General features: G+C 44.6%; 1 protein-coding gene across 2 annotated transcripts in view; it reads right to left on the bottom strand.

Moving 5' to 3' along the window:
- Positions 1 to 14,464, bottom strand: part of HLCS (holocarboxylase synthetase) — a 174,124-nt gene that overhangs the window by 153,313 nt on the left and 6,347 nt on the right. The window contains exon 1 of one of the 2 annotated variants that reach the window (XM_028492644.2): positions 2,682 to 2,812. The exons of the other annotated variant lie outside the window; for it this stretch is intronic. The gene's annotated coding sequence lies outside the window, so the exon portion shown is untranslated. Of the gene's footprint in view, positions 1 to 2,681; positions 2,813 to 14,464 lie in introns of those variants that run through there. 2 annotated transcript variants of the gene reach the window in all.

Below are 14,464 nucleotides of genomic sequence, written 5' to 3' on the forward strand. Positions count from 1 at the left end.
CACCATCTACAGAAGAAGAAACGGAACAAGACAGCGTTAATGATGCCCAAACCACACAGACAGTAAGCTGCAGAGCTGGAATTTGAACCCACGAAACCAAATCTGTCTGGGTCCCAAATCCTTGCTCTAATTCCTATTCCACAGTCCTCAGCAAGAGGAGCTAACCCAAAATGAAGCAACATAGGAAAAGCCTGTTTACTGTTATCAAAATGCCTAAGGCAACACAAAGAAAGATATAAACTCAATATATAATATGCAATTATGAAATAGTGATAAAATAGATGCACGCAGCTTGGAGCTGGGGTGGGGTTGGAGGAAGAGAGGTAGTGGGCAAAGTTTCTCAACTTTGGTAAGAGAAACTTAAATCTGAAGCTTGGGTCTACTACCGTCAACTGTGCTCTACTTAGGCAAGCCCAGACCAAGACATTTTTCACAAATAAGCGAATTTTTATCACTTAAGTGAGTTACCATTCACCTCTCTCCGGTTTCAGCCAGAAAGAGATGGCATATTCAAGAGTTCAATGGAAGGGCTACTTAAGGAACTGTGAGAAGAGTTAACAGAATGAAAGAGCAGGGATGGGGAAGCACCTGGACCAGCAACAAGCCTGGAGGAGCAAGAGGACAGAGCTACCCACAGGGGCTGCAAGCAGAGAGGGCGGAGAGGAAATTCGTCCACCTCTCTCACCTCCTGCCAGCGTAACCAGAGCCTGGGAAGGGGCAGAGAACAAGGGCACAGGGTAAAGTGGACAGTGCCCGACACAACTGCTCAGAGAGGACACAAGGGGAAGGGGGAGGGGGTCCCGCTCTGATGTGAATGCCTCTCACATCTCTGCCCTGGGGCACAACCTGTGCCCAGCAACAAGATGAACTTACACACATTCTGATCTTTCATAGTGATCAGACCAAACTTGGAATGGTAACTCCGCAACTCCAAAGGATTTACGACAAAGGACATCCGATATCTAAGCCCCAGGAATGGGAGGTTCTCCGCCCACCCCGCTAGCTTAACTTGTCAGTCATTTCCAGTCCCCAATGCATGGGACACAGTAGGCACTCAATAAATGTCTGTTAAACTGTATTCCTTTTATTGTGTAAAGGTTTTCCTCAGGCTCTGGCTTTGAAAAGCCACGATTTACCACATTTTTTGTTACCTGCCAACTAGCGAAGACCACAAAGGGCTGGGGTGGACCCGTAAAACAGAGATAATAAGTCATTTCTAACAAGGCTGGTTTTATAGGCATCACACCTCTGCTGGGCCAAATGGGCTCATTTTAGAGATGAAATCTATTCTGCAAGGGCGGAGACCAAAAGTAGAGCCATGGCCGGCTCTAAAAGAAAGGGAGGCATTCCGGGTCGGAGCTCAACCACCGCTCCTACTCGAGAGGCGCTAACTTACATTGATGGGGCCTGTGGGTTTGGGTTCAACATCCGTAGAAGTCTCCAGGGCCTTCATTAAGCCTGCCCGTGTAAAACGCCCGCCATCTGTCGGAGGCCAACACAAACAGGCTCCTCCGGAGCGAGGAGCGTAGGATGCGAAGCCAAGAAAGCTCTGGGTGGTGTGCCCAGCGCGCGAGCGGGAACGCTTGCGAGGAAGCCCGGTACGCTTCGCCCTGAGAGGGCACGTCCTGGCTGGCGCACACTCACGCAGGCACGCAAGCGCACGCACGCACGCAAGCACGCATGCGCACGCACGCAAGCACGCATGCGCACGCACAGATGTGACCGTCCGCCATGCTGAGTGAGCAGTTGGCTTGGAGCGCTCAGCTTTTTGTCTTCAGAAGGCCCCACCCATCCTAAACTAAGTGCCTGTGTCATCCGCAGCCTGGCCTTGACCTTTCTGGAGCATGGGGGCAGGAGACGCCAGCACAAAATCTGGTCAACAGCTCAGCTCCCGACGAGCTGGGAGGCCCTGCCTGTTCCTCGTTTTCAAAAAGGAGAAAACTGGGACTTCCCTGGTGGCGCAGTGGTTAAGAATCCACCTGCCAATGCAGGGAACACGGGTTCGAGCCTGGGTCCAGGAAGATCCCACATGCCGCGGAGCAGATAAGCCCGGGCACCACAACTACAGAGCCTGCGCTCTAGAGCCCACGAGCCACAGCTACTGAGCCTGCGCTCCTACAGCCCGTGCTCCACAACAAGAGAAGCCATTGCAGTGAGAAGCCCGTGCACCGCAACGAAGACTAGCCCCCGCTCGCCATAACTAGAGAAATAGGGACTTCCCTGGTGGTGCAAGTGGTTAAGATTCCACCTGCCAATGCAGGGAACACGGGTTCGAGCCTGGGTCCAGGAAGATCCCACATGCCGCGGAGCAGATAAGCCCGGGCACCACAACTACAGAGCCTGCGCTCTAGAGCCCACGAGCCACAGCTACTGAGCCTGCGCTCCTACAGCCCGTGCTCCACAACAAGAGAAGCCATTGCAGTGAGAAGCCCGTGCACCGCAACGAAGAGTAGCCCCCGCTCGCCATAACTAGAGAAAGCCCGCGCAAAGCAACAAAGACCCAACGCAGCCAAAAATAAATTAATTAAATAATAATAATAATAAAATTTAAAATAAACAAAAAAACTGCAAATCCCCTTCAGCTTTAACATTCAAGATTCGGTGATTCATCCCAAATGCTAAAATGCTCAGTTAAAACTAACATCATCTCTAGGATTCCAAAATTAAGATATACATGTTACCTGCAAAGAGAGAGGTGGCCAGTATGCGGAGGATTCAGGGAAGGCAGAAAGCTTTCCAATAGTCTAGAGAAGCGAAGGTGTCCCCTTAACCTGTCCTACAAGGAGAGGGCAGCTCTGCAAAACTATTCCAACTTTTTTCTGAAGCTCCATCTTGTCACTTTTCCTCGGGTACATCAACAGCTGATTCTTTTAAAATGTTTAACATGATGTTTACGAAACCCCCGTTATAAAGGGTGACAGCTAGATAAAGGGTGACTGCTAGATTGGACCGGGCAGCCAGTCGAAGCCCCGTGGGCTGTTTACTACTGGCCTGTCCCCTGAGGCCCCTCGGGTCTCCCAGACAGAGGAATGGAGGAAGCGTTTCACAATACTTTAGTGGGAAACGCCAAAATGCCAAAATGTTTTTAAGTTTTCGAACAAAACACACTTACTAAACGCCTACTATAGGCAAAATACTGGAAAAGGGATACAAAGATTAACAACATATGTTCCTTGCCTTCAGATGATCTTGTATTACAGTTTAATGGGGTAGGCAGATATTCACATAATACAACAGCATTTGTACACTTTTACCAAAACAAAAAAAAATTTTTTTTAACCTTCATATAAAAGTAATCAATCAGATCTAAGGTTCCAAGTCACAATACTTGGGTTGGAAAACTGAAAGAAAAATTGTAAATCCTATATACATAACATGGTCATGAGTGGAATTTTCCTAGATCAGGGTTGGTAGAATTCCTTTGTTGGGCCTAAAAGATCGACTAGTTGTCCTCATAGCATGTGGCTCTAAGATGTTTTATGTTCTAAAATTTAGGACTTTTAAGATATATTCTAAGAATTTTATACATGCTGGCCCATGTGAAGATGGGATGTGCCCACAGCCCAGTAGGGTGACAACCAGCTATCCAGAACCATTACAAACCAGTGGGCTACTGGTTACTTCAAATAAAGAAAACGAGCCCAGGGCCAAGTGGAAACTAGTGCCACTCTCTTGCCAACTCCTAGAAACAGAAATGTGGAAGACTCGTACTCTCATAAATAACTTACAATAAGTTCTGTGCTTTGTGTTTTACTTAAAGACAGTAGCATACACATCTTTTGAAAAAAACAAACCCTCTTTATCAAACTGTGGTAAAACGTTAACCAGTGGTGAATCCAGGTGAAGGCTACATGGGGGTTGTGTGCTATTCTTTCACCCTTTCTTAGGTTTTAATTTTTTTTAATAAAAAGTTGAGAAACGAAGGGATTTGCTCCAGAAGCTCTCTAAGGCCTCTGCCAGCTCCAACATTCACTGGATGTTTTTGTTCTGCTGTTAGTCCTTGAATCATCAAAGATGCAGCCTTTGTTTAAAAAAAAGAAAAGAAAAACCAAATGACTACTACCAAGAATACCTTCTAGCATTCACATCTTAGTTAAATCAGCACAACCCTTCCTGCTGCCTGCACTAGGGTAGCGAGGGTCACTTCAGGCAAAACACCTCCCTCAAAATCCTGATTTTAATTGTCACATGCCTCCAGAGGCCCCGATCTTGAACAGTCCACAAACACAGGACGTTCTTTCCTGAGCACAAACCCCAGTGCGTTTCATGGAGTTTTTCAGTATGTGTGGAATCAGTGTATTAATAACAGCTTATTGGCACTGAATGAAAAACACACAAATCTTAATCTTAGGTCTTGAATCGGGTCCAGGTTCTACGTAATAGCTGGCTGGAAGGGATACAGCCGTAAGCATGCTTGGTAACTGGAGGCTGTGTAGTGAGACCTGAGTTTTGAAACCAGGATTGGTAGCTTAACAAAATTTACTGGTTGTAGAAAAAGTAAACTTGCCTCTAGGGAGGTGAGCTCAGCCGCACCATTCTGACAGCAGCCCCTGGTGGCCAGTTGAGTAAAAAGTGTTGGCTCTGATGCCGAAAGTTCCGACCTTGCCTTAATGAAGGTTGCTGCAAGCAGACAGGCCATTCTAGGTAACAACTGGGCGGTGATTAGGGAAGCAGCAAAAATCCAAACTAAGGTGTGCCTTTGAGTCACATAAATTGTCAAACCCTTAGGGTACCAGTCACTTGCATTAAGAATAACAACAAAAAGGAGTAGTCTTTTGAAAGTAGGATAAATATGAAAATTTATTTTAAAAGGGCAAGATAATAACATGAGGCAGATAATACTTACCTTGGTTTGAAAGTTACCTCATTCCTTAATTATGTAGAAAATCTTTAAATATTCAAAGAGCATGGATTCCTACACAACGTAAAGCATGTTCTGTCTACTTCCATACACAGCACCACCCAGTACACTCATTTCCACATACCCAACGCTGGGAATTCCTACTGTAATATCAGGAATTGCTCATATGGCAGAAACTTCTAGAAGAGGCTGCTATATTCATTCAGGGAATAAAATAGTCAAGATAGTAAGTGAAGCCTGATTTCCAGTGCCACAGGTTCACACCACTTCACTGGCTATAAATAGAAGAATGTTCAGAGGCTGACAGTTGGCTTCAAAGGCAGACAGCCATAGGAAGTAGAAGCCGCAAGCTTCAAGCCGACTTTTTCGTAAGGTGCACTCCGTCCTCAGCCAGGAGAGAACAATCTGGAAACAATCTGCTGGGCAGCTGCTCTCATCAACAAACTGTTTATTGTAAGAAAGTGGCTGGGTCAAAGGCTAAACATCAACCCGAACCGAAAGCATACGAGCAAAAATCAATACCGTCCCTGCTAAAGAAACCCGGGACTTCACAGAAAAGACAGGGCAAGAAACTCTGGTTTAGTCCTGAAAGGCCAGCAAACTCTCATATCTCATAAGGGCTGTTTTGCATGTTATTACAAATGGTTATTTGCCGCTACTTTCGGAACAGAAGCTAAAATATGGCCTTCAAGACATACAGAAATCAACTTTCAGATCACTTCCCCAGAAAAGTTACAACAGTTTATATCTAGTTGCTTCCTTCTTGCATTTGTTTTGTAAAAGAACCAACAGGCTTATACACAATGCCTGGATAATATAACACATCTTTAAATGTCTATTTAGTAACTGGAACACTGACTAAGAGATTATATGAAGGAAATGGTTTTATTTTAGGTGTGACAGTGAAATCCCACTGCTTATATTTTTAAACAGAGTTCTTATCTCAGAGACACATGCTGAAATATTTACAGATGCGATCTGATCTGGGATTTGCTTCAGAATAATACAGGAGGAGGCATGGGTGGGAACAGATAAAATGAGACTGAGCAGAATGGAAAACTGTGAAGCAGACTGATGAATACATATGGGGTTCATTACATTATTTTGTTTACTTTTGTATATTTGAAATTTTCTACAAAATATTTTCTTTTACTTGTATGCACGGTTCAACAGTTGCTACGAAAGAAAAAATGTTTTCTTAAATATAAGGAAAGTATTAACCTACCAGTGCAAATGCATTAATTCTCCATAAGGATATATATACACCACAGTATTACTAGGTCTCCAGCATGGCTGTTTTCGAGCAATGCCTGAAATAAAGCTGTTAAATTCTGAGTTGACACTGGAGAAATAGAAGGAGATGTTTAGTGTGTCCCCACTGAGATCATGACCCAGCAAGCCAGAATCTGACCAAAAGGGCACCACAAGATGGCATTCCACAGTTTAAGTGCATTATGGAGTATAAGGACATATATGAACTAGTAAGAAAACCCAACTGACATAAATAACAGGGACCATGTTTTGAAAACAGCCAATTTAGCACACAGACTTTGCAAACACAACTTGTTTGTAAATTTGAGGCTCCTATATATTGCATTGTTAATTCTTAAACTAACGGGAAAATTAATTTGAGAGTCTCAAATACATAAAATAAAGCAGAAGGCAAAACATTCTTTCACTATGCTTAAATTAACTATGAAAAAGTAGCTATCAATGACTTCAAATTGTTCCAGTATAAAGATGAAATGGTAATAATCACAAATTCTTACAAAAGAATGCATTCAAAGGAACTGCTTTAAAAGTTGAAAAAAAAAATTTTTTTTTTCACATCCAATTGCTTCGCTGGGACCAGCATAAATACTACAGAGCCCTGGAAAGGATGTGAAAGGTCATTTCATCTACCCTCCCCAGACAGAATAGAGGGGGTTTGGTAATGAGAATTCAGTGTCCTTTAAAAAGCCATCTTCTGTGACAAACTCACTTGGCCAGTCTGAGACACCAGACCTAATCCCGTCACCACGAAGGGAAAATACACACAAAGAGGAGACTCTTCAAAACTACGGACCTTTGACATTTAAAGCATTTTACGGCTGAAAAGCCACAGAAAAACTTAAATCATCGCATATCTCAAAGTTGTCTCTGGAAGGCAACAATCTAGAGTAATAATCTAGGCAATTCTGGGTAGAGAGAGCCTGGACATTCCCCACTCACCCCCCCACCCACCTCCATAAATGAACCATCATTTTTAAATGTATGAAACCACAATTTGATGTTTTCTTTTAAAAGATGTATTTCCTTATTTACTGAGATTAAAAACAGGAAGGGTCATTAGTGGTGCCATCATTCAGTTACTGCCTAGTAACTGCTGTATGTAGGATTCATTTTTCCTCAAAGACCAGAAAACAAATTGTCAAATACTTTCCTATGGCAAAGAAAAGCAAACCTTTACAAGTATTCTTAGAAGAAAATTCACTTTTAATTTTTCAAACTTTTACTTTGCCTGCAGAAGTCAAGTAGATTTAAACTAACAGTTTTTACAGTTCAGGGCTCAGGAAAGACTCGTGGTAAGTGATACTGACTAATGGCTTGGCAATGTGTCCGTTCAGAACTGGACAATCCTGCTGACTGGTGGTGGTGGATGGCACTCCTCCTTTGAAAGAGATTCTACTGGGAATCCGAATTTAAATCTTGGAGGTGCAGGAGCTGACTAACACAATCCTTCTCTTTGCCCATAACCCCCACCTCTCCACACTTGGACATACACACAGGAGACACAACGAAACGATGTTGTAAATCTCCATGTGTCAATGGGAAAGAACGTTTCATTTTTAGCAGAAATGTCTATGTATTATAACCTAAGTCTTCTCTCAGCATCGGGGGTAAATGGGGAAAACACCTCTCCGTCAAGGAAGGTCCTAATTCAGCAATCTTACAGCGTTTTCTCTTAAAGTTTCAGTGCAAGTAATTCACTATGCTTAAAATTGTAAAGACTTGAATGCCACTAGAAAATCAGTTAAAACAAATATTCTAATGACTAAATTATTTTCATTTAAAGCCATGTTCCTCAATTGACCTAATGGGGCTTGATCTCTGGAATTCTCTATGAGGGATAGTATCTCCAACAATTAATAAGAACAAAATTATAGTCTACATGCCAGTATTTCTTCCAATGATTATATTATTAAATATATTATTAATAAAACAAAGCCTGAAAACACTTTAGGAAAGAAAAATACTGACAAAGCAAAGCAGAGGGGTCATGCAGAACTGAATGTCTTAGAAACACACAAGACCTAGAAAACTGTGGGTGACACAGCAGTGCCTGGAAAGATGCACCTACTCACAGGCAGCCACTGAAGGGCCGAAACAGGACCACAACCAAGTAAGTGATCAGCATTCCCTCCTTATCTCCAAGAGAAAGTGACTGATGGACAGACAGACTAACCTTGGCCGAGCTTTCCTGTTGCCAACTTGGCCAAAGGAAGGTCGCCCTGTACTGACCCAGCCTCCCTGCTGAGATCCGACACAGGAACACCGCGACGCTGAACCCTTCCCGCTCAGGCAGGGGAAACGGAGCATTAAACACCATTTGGGTCCACAAACTGCGTGTCAGTTTTGAAATCCTGAAATACTATAAACATTTTCTCAAGACTGCACAACCCTCGGAGCAACATTCTCAGATTATTAGTGTGAACGGAAACAAAACGAGTTCCCCGGCTAGAATTCATATCCCAGAAAACTGAACTAGAACATTCATCAAACAGGATTCAGGCCTCAGAACCCCACATTCCTGCACTGACCGCCAGCTCGGCAGCCGCGAGAGCCACGAACCAATGGCTCTGCTGCGACCACAGGCCGCCTTGCCACCGTGCCCGTTTCATCCTGGCCTTGGCTCCAAACCTGATCACAAGGGGACTTTGATTGTGCCCCCAAACCCGGTACCAGTGTGGGCTTATTCCCTGGGATGTATTTTTTAGACCTGAGAGACCAAAATCTGTTCTAAAGAATGTTGCAAGCCTTCCTAGAGACAGCTTCAATCGACTTCCCCAGGAGGTAACGCCATAATCCATACTCCCTCACACATGGCAGCTATTAGGGAGCTGGTATAGAAGACAAAAAGCATTTGGTCCGGGAGGATTTTTTATTCCAAAAGAGCCTGTTTCCCATCCACAAATCTGTGACTGCATAAGCAGTGGATATAAATAGTCTGAGGAAATAAAACCACCCTCTCTCAATAGGGTACTTCCTACCCCCAGAAGGAAACTGCAGAGAAGACGCTCCCTCCAAGACGCTACCCCTTCCCCAGGCCAGCCAGCAAGAGCTGCAGCACAGAGAAAACCCAAACCGTGACAGCACCAATTAAAAGCAGAGAGCAGGGCTTCCCTGGTGGCGCAGTGGTTGAGAGTCCGCCTGCCGATGCAGGGGACACGGGTTCGTGCCCCGGTCCGGGAGGATCCCACATGCCGCGGAGCGGCTGGGCCCATGAGCCATGGCCGCTGAGCCTGCGCGTCCGGAGCCTGTGCTCCGCAACGGGAGAGGCCGCAACGGTGAGAGGCCCGCGTACCGGGAAAAAAAAAATAATAATAAAAGCAGAGAGCAACCAAAGTTGTATCTGTCTGCATTTCCCCCAGTGCATTATCAGTCTCTGCCTTGATTGTAGCCAGAAGCATTCATCCCAGAGCCACTTTGAAACTTTCTTGTGCAACCAAGATTCAAGTAAAAATACAGCACGTACAGTAGCTGAAAAGCCTCTCCCCACCGACAAAAAAAAAAAAAAAATACTGAATAAAATGAAGGCAGCAAAGGAAAACATCCCAAGTATTATTTCTTTTGCATTTCAACATCAAACTCATCATGTCACCTTTGCCATAGGTATTATGTTTGATAACAGGAAGTCGGTTAAAATGAAGCAAAAATTTCTAGTTTAGGTGAAGGGCAAAGGAAGAAAGAAAGGAGAGAAAGGTATATGAAAGACCCTTAAAAGCCTTCATAGCTATAAAAGCTTTTAAATGTTTGCTTTAATCTACCATCTGCTCTTTAGCTGGTGCCGTATTGTAAAACAGCTGCCCCCGACACCGCGTCAGCCACAAGTCAAAAGCTATTCAGGACTGAAGAAACCATTTCCTCCCAACAAGAACTGCTCAGACAGTCTGTTCGAGAGACAGATCAGTAAACATCTGGTCTGATGATCCGTAATGCTCTATTAGAATGAACAAAATCTGATAGACTCATAAAGATGACAGTGATTAGGTTTATGAGAAACGATACATGGAAAGACTCACAAAGTACATTCAGCCGGTGTTGAAGTATGAGGAAGAAAGGACGTATACCCTTAACTCAGGAACACCGTGGTTTTTGTTAAGAAAGAATTTATGGCTTAATGGAATCCTTTAGAAAACTACAGTCATCCCTCGGTATCCATGGGGGATCAGGCCCAGGACCCCCCAGGATACTAAAATCTATGTATACTCAAGTCCCTTATATAAAATGGTGTAGTCCAGCAGCTGTACCTACAAGTTCTGAATCCATCCATGGTTGGTTGAATCCAGAGATGAGTAGTAACTCGTGGATAGTGAGGCTGATGCTATTAGAAGAAGAATGAGGTCTGTGGAGAATAGCCATGTCATGCCAATGGCTAAAGCAAGGCTAAGTCCAAAGTCTCTTTTTTTTTTTTAACATCTTTATTGGAGTTGCTTCCCACTAGCTATCTATTTTACATTTGGTAGTGTACATATGTCCATGCCACTCTCTCAGCCCTTACCATGGTGCCTATCCTATTCTACAAATATTTGTTGAACAGTGTGGAGATATAGGAAGAGATACTCATTTCTATAGAGACACAGCCTGTTAACCTCTATTTTTTTTTCTCTTTCAATTCTTTTATTGACTTTTTTTTTAGCTCTACAGAGGTATAATTGACATACAAAAAATTGTACACATTTAATGTATAGGCATACCTTGGAGATAGTGTGGGTTTTGTTCTAGACCACTGAAATAAAGTAAATACTGCCATAAAAAAAAAACAACTGGATTGCTTTTATTTAATTAACTTTGATTTTTCTGTCTCATCTTTTGGTGTCTACAGAAGAAAACAATAACAAATCATTTAATAATGCCCCAGCCCTTTCTACTGGGAAATACAACCAGACAGACTTTCTCATAAATTGTTTAGAATAACGTGAATCTCCAGTGATTTTTTTTCTCTGAATAGTGTGTTTAAAAGAAGAAAATAACAAACAATGAGCTTTGAAAGATGATTTTATTGAGTGGTGGGTGGGAATTGCCAAGAGGAGAAAGGGCATACGTTTGGAAAATCTGTATATTTTAATAAATAATGATGTAAGTTACTTCCTCATATTCTTGCTAAAGAAAAAGACTCTGTTACTTGAAAAACAAAAACTGGATCAGAGCCTAGAGCCCACAGACAAAAATACTGATGGCTGTATGTAAGTAAGAAAGAAAGTAAATAAATATTCTCTCTTCCTGGGGGGGCGGGGGGCGGGAAGCTATTCAGGGCACACCTGGAATTCTGGGTTTCTCTCTAATTTGGATCTCCAAAAACTATTTTTTAAGCTGTATTCTAGAGGAACACTAGAAGTTTCCACCTCGCTGTACCTTCAAGATTCAGAACTAGGATTAAAGGTGGAGGGAGGGAAGATTCCATGTCAAATAACTATGCTAAAACAAAGGAAAGCAAAGATTTTTTTTCTTAATTGGAGAAGTCTAATTAACTCAGAAAAATACATGAGACCCTTCACTGCTCCACAATCCAGTTTGCTCCTCTGAGGGGCAAGGACCCCCTCCCTACCCTCCCCCCACTGGCAGGACCACTTGAGACTCAGATGAGATCCTGACACCTGGGAAAGCCCTTGGTTAACTATAAAGCGTGTGAGCAAGATGAGAAATCGTCTCTTGTTTTCCAGAAACTTCCACAGCAAGGTCTCACACTTAGCAGGCGCTCGGATGTTTGCTAAATGAAGTGGTCGGCTAGAGAAGGAGGGGTAGGTATCATGTGGTATGACTTTGTCTAAGTTTCTTCATAAAGCAACCAACATGGAAAAAGTAATTCCCTAGGTGGAAGGGACAATACAGTTTTCGACACATTTGCAAATATCAAAACTATCCTTATCAACAACACCTGTTTGGTTAGTTATCTATTTTAAACATATCAGTGTATACATGTCAGTCCCAATCTCCCAGTTCATCCTACCACCACCCGCCCCCCACTTTCTAATAAAAACCTGCTATATAAAAAAAAATAAAATTTAAAAACAAAATCCTCCCTGGAAACAAACAAACAAAAAAAAAAACCTGTTTGGGCAGGGAGGGAAAAGTTTCACAACAAATAATTTGGAGTTGACTCAAAATGCAACGCTGCACCAGGTTTTGATTTTAAGCATACCTGATCCGCCCCACGGTTCCCCAGCACCAAAATCACACACACGCACAACATGGTCATTGCTGCCCAGCTTCTTTAATAACAAACCCAGCTGTCACTTCTTATTACGGTTCCATCTTGACCCCGAGGCAAAGGAACCACACACCCTCTGGCAGGATTCCTGCCTATGTCCTGCTGGCTTCGGATGCTCAGGTCGCCTCCATGCCACTAGCTACGAGTTGTGGGGAACGCCCAAAAGAATCCCAGCTTTACTGCTTCAGAAAGAAGCCCTGTCCCCCAGACCCAAGCGGCGATACCCCAGGATAAGAGGGCAGGCCAAGTCCTCCCCGCTGCCGACCTCAGGGGAGGGCTGTGCACAGCGGCCCCTCCTCCTGCTCCAGGGCGGGGGAAAGGGACCCGCTGGCAGTGGGTGGGGTGGAGGGGGGCCTCGGCTCTGTCCCAGCCTGTCCAAATCCACCAGCTGCCCCTCTCGGCACAAACCCCTGTGACTCCACTGCCCAGCCTCCTTCTTTCTGCCATTTCCCTGGCTGAGACAAAAATAGCAACAGAGGGGGCTTCCCTGGTGGCGCAGTGTCTGAGAGTCCGCCTACCGATGCAGGGGACACGGGTTCGTGCCCCAGTCCGGGAGGATCCCAGATGCCGCGGAGCGGCTGGGCCCGTGAGCCGTGGCCGCTGAGCCTGCGCGTCCGGAGCCTGTGCTCCGCAACCGGAGAGGCCACAGCGGTGAGAGGCCCGCGCACCACACACACACACACACAAAAAAAAAAAGCAACAGAGCCCAGAGAAACGGAAACAAGAGGGTGAGTTTCTGGACCAACTGGACTTTAGGTTCTGCCAGGGAAAGAACTGTGGCTTTTCTATAAAATCAGCGTCGCTCACAAACACGCCGGTGTCCCCCGCAGGAAAGGTGTATCCTTGCTAACTTACGGTCACCACCGATGCTGGGAGGGAGTACTGGCCGCCCAGCAATCCCGCTTCACAGACCCTGGGGCCCCTGAGTTGCTCTTGAGTCTCTGGCTCTAGTCACACCTCCGGAAAGGAAGTTATCTGCTTGAAAGCGCTCACCCCGGAGATGTCAGCATATATACATGGTCTCCTTTGACAAACGGTTCAAAATAGTTCAATAGTCAAGAAAGTGCTACATCCAAGCAGGGGTGGGGACGCTAGAATTAGGAACAACCACCAGTAGCCACCTTCCAGCCACGCGAGCGGATGGACAGCTGAGGCCCTGAGACACACACATGCCGACCTGAGGGCTCAAAAGTAAACCTAATAGTCATCGCCAGAGTAAAGCCAATTACTAACAAAGCCAACCCCTTTTTCTTTTTTTTTTTTTGCGGTACGCGGCCTCTCAATGTTGTGGCCTCTCCCGTTGCGGAGCACAGGCTCTGGACGCGGCCACACCGCGGCATGTGGGATCTTCCCGGACCGGGGCACGAACCCGTGTCCCCTGCATCGGCAGGCGGACTCTCACCCACTGGGATCTTCCCGGACCGGGGCACGAACCCGTGTCCCCTGCATCGGCAGGCGGACTCTCAACCACTGCGCCACCAGGGAAGCCCAGCCAACCCTTTTAAAATAATTAATATAGGTGTCAAATATTAAATATCAATATCTACACGAAGGTCCTTGCCTTTTAACATTCAAGTTTGGACCATTTATGGGATGCCTTCAAAGTCCAGTGACATACAGTAATTTGTTTTTTAATTTTTAATAACTGGTTTTGCTCATTATAAAATTAATACATGTTCATAACAGAGTATTTGGGAAATACAAAGAAATTTTTAAAATTTAATAAAATCACCATTAAGTCTACAAGATTTAATGCTATTTTGTTGCTGCAAAATAGCAACAAGATTTTATGGTTAGGCAGATCAACAAAGGTTACACTTCCTTGTGTAAGTTATGCACTTAGCATCCAACTTTTGACGAGACAGATGGACCTGTCCACGGCATCAGAAGGTTTAAAGTGATGCCTCCTGACATCAAAGGGGACTCCTGTGAGAGTGACTGCAGTTTGCTTCCAAATGAATACACTTAGAAGAAAACTGCAGGGTTGAGGTACATTTCTCAGAGAGCTCATTTCATTAAAAAAAAAAAAAAAATACCAGGCTTCCCTGGTGGCGCAGTGGTTGCGCGTCCGCCTGCCAATGCAGGGGGACCAGGTTCGCGCCCCGGCCTGGGAGGATCCCACGTGCCGCGGA

The sequence above is a fragment of the Physeter macrocephalus genome, chromosome 8, assembly GCF_002837175.3.
Source record: "Physeter macrocephalus isolate SW-GA chromosome 8, ASM283717v5, whole genome shotgun sequence".
Taxonomy (NCBI): Eukaryota; Metazoa; Chordata; class Mammalia; order Artiodactyla; family Physeteridae; genus Physeter; species Physeter macrocephalus.